Source organism: Oncorhynchus masou, unplaced genomic scaffold (assembly GCF_036934945.1).
Source record: "Oncorhynchus masou masou isolate Uvic2021 unplaced genomic scaffold, UVic_Omas_1.1 unplaced_scaffold_13088, whole genome shotgun sequence".
Lineage (NCBI taxonomy): Eukaryota > Metazoa > Chordata > Actinopteri > Salmoniformes > Salmonidae > Oncorhynchus > Oncorhynchus masou.
In genome coordinates this window covers 1-5534 of record NW_027002948.1, presented here as the reverse complement: position 1 = coordinate 5534, position 5534 = coordinate 1, and the positions used below count along the sequence as shown (strand labels likewise).

General features: G+C 42.9%; 1 long non-coding RNA gene across 1 annotated transcript; it reads right to left on the bottom strand.

Moving 5' to 3' along the window:
* Positions 1-595: 595 nt before the first annotated feature.
* Positions 596-4803, bottom strand: LOC135530267 (uncharacterized). Its single transcript, XR_010453826.1, has 3 exons — positions 4690-4803; positions 2234-2283; positions 596-651 (listed from the first exon to the last, which is right to left on the bottom strand). It is a non-coding gene; the product is annotated as an uncharacterized LOC135530267 (long non-coding RNA).
* Between the last annotated feature and the right edge of the window lie 731 nt (positions 4804-5534).

Below are 5534 nucleotides of genomic sequence, written 5' to 3'. Positions count from 1 at the left end.
GAAAGAGAAAGAGAAAGAGAAAGAGAAAGAAAGACATCAATCTTTCTGAATTGATTTTGTGGAACTGACACTAAACCCCCGCAGACACATACTTTATCTCTCTTCCCACAGGGATCATATACACTTACTAAAATGTATGCACTCATGTATGCACTTTGGATAAAAGCATCTGCTATACGGCATCCGTTCTCAAATAATATCACACACACACACACACACACACACACACACACACACACACACACACACACACACACACACACACTGCACCCCTCACCCTCACCGTCTCCATGCCCAGCAGGACCAGCAGAGGATGGTGGTGAGGCCTCCTCTGATCCACTCCTCCAGGGTGACTGTTCCGTCCCGGTCATAGTCTATCTCTTCCATCATCTCCTTCAGGATCTAAAGCACAGGAGACGGGGAGGACAGAGGTGAGTCCAGGAAAGTCTTGTCAAATTATAACACAGTAATGATCCAACATTTCCTTGTCACTGTCGTTAAGATAGCCTTTTCAGGTCGCCGCAAGACGTTGGGAACAGGGGAAACAAGACACACAAGGCTGTGTGCATCCTTACCGGTCGCAGCTCTGCCGAGGTCCCATTCCAGGTACTCTGCCACGTGGACCATCTGATTGATGATGCGGTCCAGTTCCTACACCCAGCAAGCGAGATAAACATTATACCACAACATCACTGTGGCTCTTCTTGATAACAAATTAATGCATTCACACATCCACAGACATTACGACCAAGAGACTGACAGAGATGTTCACATATGTTCTCTGTTTAGAAAACAAAAAAATCCTCCACATTTTGGCGTGCCCAAGAAAATCATAGGGAGTGTCCTTGAAAACAAATGAAGTCAGTCAGAACACAGTATCCTCTGATATCATCCACATCCTGTCATGTCTTGTTATGTCTGTTCCTGTCCTTTCTCTTCACTCTGTCTCTCTCTGCTGGTCTTTTTAGGTTACCTTCTCTGTCTCTCATTCTTCAGCTGTTCTACATCTCCCCTAACTAGCTCATTCACTCTTTCCCACCTGTTCTCTCTTCCCCCTCTGATTAGGTCTCTATTTCTCTCTCTGTTCCTGCTACTTTCAGTGTCTGATTCTTGTTTGTGTTTTTGATGCCAGAAGCAAGCTGTCGTCCCGTTTGCTTCCACCTTGTCCTATCCTGTCGGAGTCCGCCTGGCAGGTGCATCCTGCATTATACTAACGTTATTTTTGTTCCATTGACTACGTTGGAAGAGGATTTATGCCATTCCTGTTTTTCATTAAAGAACTCTGTTTTCTGTTAAAACCGCTTTTGGGTCTTCACTCAAGTACATAACACATCCACATCACCCTATGATGACAGTATCCTCTGATATCATCCACATCACCCTATGATGACAGTATCCTCTGATATCATCCACATCACCCTATGATGACAGTATCCTCTGATATCATCCACATCACCCTATGATGACAGTATCCTCTGATATCATCCACATCACCCTATGATGACAGTATCCTCTGATATCATCCACATCACCCTATGATGACAGTATCCTCTGATATCATCCACATCACCCTATGATGACAGTATCCTCTGATATCATCCACATCACCCTATGATGACAGTATCCTCTGATATCATCCACATCACCCTATGATGACAGTATCCTCTGATATCATCCACATCACATCACCCTATGATGACAGTATCCTCTGATATCATCCACATCATTCTATGATGACAGTATCCTCTGATATCATCCTGAGAATCTCAAATATAAAATATTTAACACTTTTTCAGTTACTACATGATTCCATATGTGTTATTTCATAGTGTTGATGTCTTCACTATTATTCTACAATGTAGAAAATAGTTCAAATTAAGAAAAACCCTTGAATGAGAAGGTGTTCTAAAACTTTGTATTGGTAGTGTATGTACATATCTACTTCATATCGACTCGGTGTACTGTTGAAGGATCTAAGAATGAAGCAGTGCAGTTCAGAGGAAATAAGGATGTATTGTAACAGGGTTGTTCTAATTGCACTGAGCTTAGCACTGCATGAGAGGAGAAGAGAGGAGCTGTGATGAGAGGAAAGGAGATACCAGAACAGAAGAAAGTAGAGAAGAGAAGAGGAAAGGAGAGACCAGAACAGAAGAAAGGAGAGAAGAGAAGAGAAAATGAAAGGAGAGACCAGAACAGAAGAGTAGGGAAAAGAAGAGAAGAGAGGGCCACTAACCGAGCTGTCCAGTACTCCGTTGCCATCTGTGTCGTACAGCCGGAACATGACTGGAGGGGAACGAGAAAAAAGGGACCCCGTGATTCAGCTGTAATGTCTTGAAGTCCCTGTCTGTCAGCACCACTTGAATTCCCAGTCAGACCACCCCTCTGTAGAGCAGGGGAAGTATTAGAGTGTGACTCAGCACCACTCCTGTGTTGGAGCAGGGGAAGTATCTGAGCGTGACACAACACCAGTCCTGTGTTGGAGCAGGGGAAGTATTAGAGCGTGACACAACACCACTCCTGTGTTGGAGCAGGGGAAGTATTAGACCGTGATGCAACAGCACTCCTCTGTTGGAACAGGGATGTGATAGAGAGTGACACGTACTCCTGTTTTATTGGGATGTCGGAAGCAGTTAGCAGAGATTAGCTGTGTCAAATTGTGCGGATATAGCTCCCAACGCTAAAGAAGTCTATTGGACACACCAGGGTTTTAGGATGTCCATGGGCTAACGAGGACAGGTACTGAGGCAGAGTTAATCCCAAGGGGAGCCTAACTCCTGACTCACTGCTCACAACCTGTGTGTGTGTGTGTGTGTGTGTGTGTGTGTGTGTGTGTGTGTGTGTGTGTGTGTGTGTGTGTGTGTGTGTGTGTGTGTGTGTGTGTGTGTGTGTGTGTGTGTGTGTGTGTGTGTGTGTATGTCAGTGGAAGCTCATCAGAGGAGCAAGGGGAGGACCATCCTCCTCAGTGAATTTCATAAAAATTAAATGTTAAAACATTTAGAAAGTTATCATTTTTAGATAAAACTATACTAAATATAATCACATCACCAAATAATTGATTAAAACACTATTTTGCAAAAAGGTCTGCAGTAGTCCCAACAGCACTCTGTAGGGTAGCACCATGGTGTAGCCGGAGGACAACTAGCTTCCGTCCTCCTCTGAGTACATTGACTTCAATACAAAACCTAGGAGGCTCATGGTTCTCACCCCCTTCCATAGACTTACACAGTAATTATCACAACTTCCGGAGGACATCCTCCAATCTATCAGAGCTCTTGCAGCATGAACTGACATGTTGTCCACCAAATCAAAGGATCAGAGAATGAATCTAGTACTGAAAGCATAAGCTACAGCTAGCTAGCACTGCAGTGCATAAAATGTGGTGAGTAGTTGACTCAAAGAGAGAGAAGAGAAAATAGAGAGACATAGAGATTGTCATTTGTTTGTACTTTCAGTTTCACTTAGCTAGCAAATGCAGCTAGCTAGTTTAGCCCACTGAGACACCCTGCTCAAACAGAGGGATGCTATGTTAGCTAGCTGGCTATGACTATCCCACACAACACTGGAACTCTTCCAAGTCAAGGCAAGCTTTTGGTTTTACAAATGTATTGCCACTGGGGCCCTCTGGTGTAACTGCTTTCCCTGACTGTACACTGTAACGTTACTGGATTTAGCTGGGTTTACAAACGCGTTAGTTCTATTTGCTATGCTGACCATGACGTTACTTTAGCTAATATGGTGACAACGATGTAGGCTGTGTGTAGTGGCTTGGCTTGGAAAGTGTTTTTTACCTGGTCACATACAGCTGATGTCCACAAGCTAAGGAAAGAGGTGAAAGGAGGAGAGCGCATAACGTAGATGCGAGAAGGAATACAACGTGGCTGCTATGAAACTGTGAACTGTGTTAACACGTGATCAAGGCTGTATTCATTCCGCCGATTCTGTTGAAGAACGTTTCTTAAAGAAGACAGGGATAAACGTACCTGAATTTGTCCAATAGAAACTCTCGTTTGCAACTGTTGGACTAATGATTACACCCTAGATCAGCTAGATGCAGGCAAGAGTGTGCAAGGTGGTATTGAATGTCACTATCTGTCCATGTGTCACTGTCTGTCATATCAAATTTGTCTCTCGACCTGTGCACACCTACGTTGTAAACTTTAATTCAAAGGCTAGGTTGTAGCAACTTCATGATGGGTATAGGGAAAATTATATTACCATGTAGTAGCCTAAACCTATCGCTGTTACATTTACCTGGGTGAATGTAATATGAATGACAGTCATCCAATATACTGTAATAGAAATAAGGCCATGCTCATTAAAAAATAAAACTTGTCCTCCGTCATCTGAAATGGCACTGGTGTGTGTGTGTGTGTGTGTGTGTGTGTGTGTGTGTGTGTGTGTGTGTGTGTGTGTGTGTGTGTGTGTGTGTGTGTGTGTGTGTGTGTGTGTGTGTGTGTGTGTGTGTGTGTGTGTGTGTGTGTGTGCTTGTGCGTGAAAGACCGCCTGTATTTGATGACTGAGCTGGAAAAATGATTTCCTACCTGAATTAATGAATTGACTTATCCACTCAGATTGTGGGAGGATGTCTTTCTGCGAAGTTTAGGTGACACCTTTTGACTACTCAACATGACTGACCTCTCTCAAATACCTTGGTTGTTTACACACTAGTAATGAGACGCTGTAACTCACACTCCAGCTTGTCCTCTGGTGTGCCCCTCTCCAGTAGGGACAGGTAACACACAATGTCCTTCAAAAACACCACCTGGGGGGAAGGTAATGGGGACGGGCTCCTCCTCTTCTCCCCTCTGATTCTCTCTGTGGGAGAGGAATGGAACATGGCATATCCATGAGATACGGTGATGTCATTCAGCAATGACCACGAGCATTACTAAGCAATATGGCAAATTGTGATGTGATATGGATATGGGGATATTGATAAGGTGATATTAATATGGTAATATTGATATGGTGATATTGATATGGTGATATTGATATGGTGATATTAATATGGTAATATTGATATGGTAATATTGATATTGATGTGGTGATATTGATATAGTAATATTGATATTGATGTGGTGATATTGATAGTGATATGGTGATATTGATATGGTGATATTGATATGGTGATATTGATATTGATATGGTGATTTTGAGTTTGAGTTTGAGTTTATTTTTATTTTTACAGGGACAGTGCACATTAATCAATGTTTCAGTAAAAGTGCCGGTTTTAGCCAGCCGGCTAATTTTCAACCGCTGTCCCTGGGCAGGTTATTAAAAACAATTACAATATAGACAATAGCAACATAGAACAAGCAAGACATAGCAACATAGGACAAGCAAGACGTAGCATACAGACAGAGCAACATAGAGCAAAAAGCAGCAAGACAAAATTCATAAAAGCAACAAAGTGTTTCCACACCTCACAAGCTACAGACAACAGACAACATGGAAAGCGGCAGCACACAGCTAGGGACCATGTTCACAAATCTGATTGACCTTTAGCCATGTCTTCAAGCATTTTGTGAAAGTGT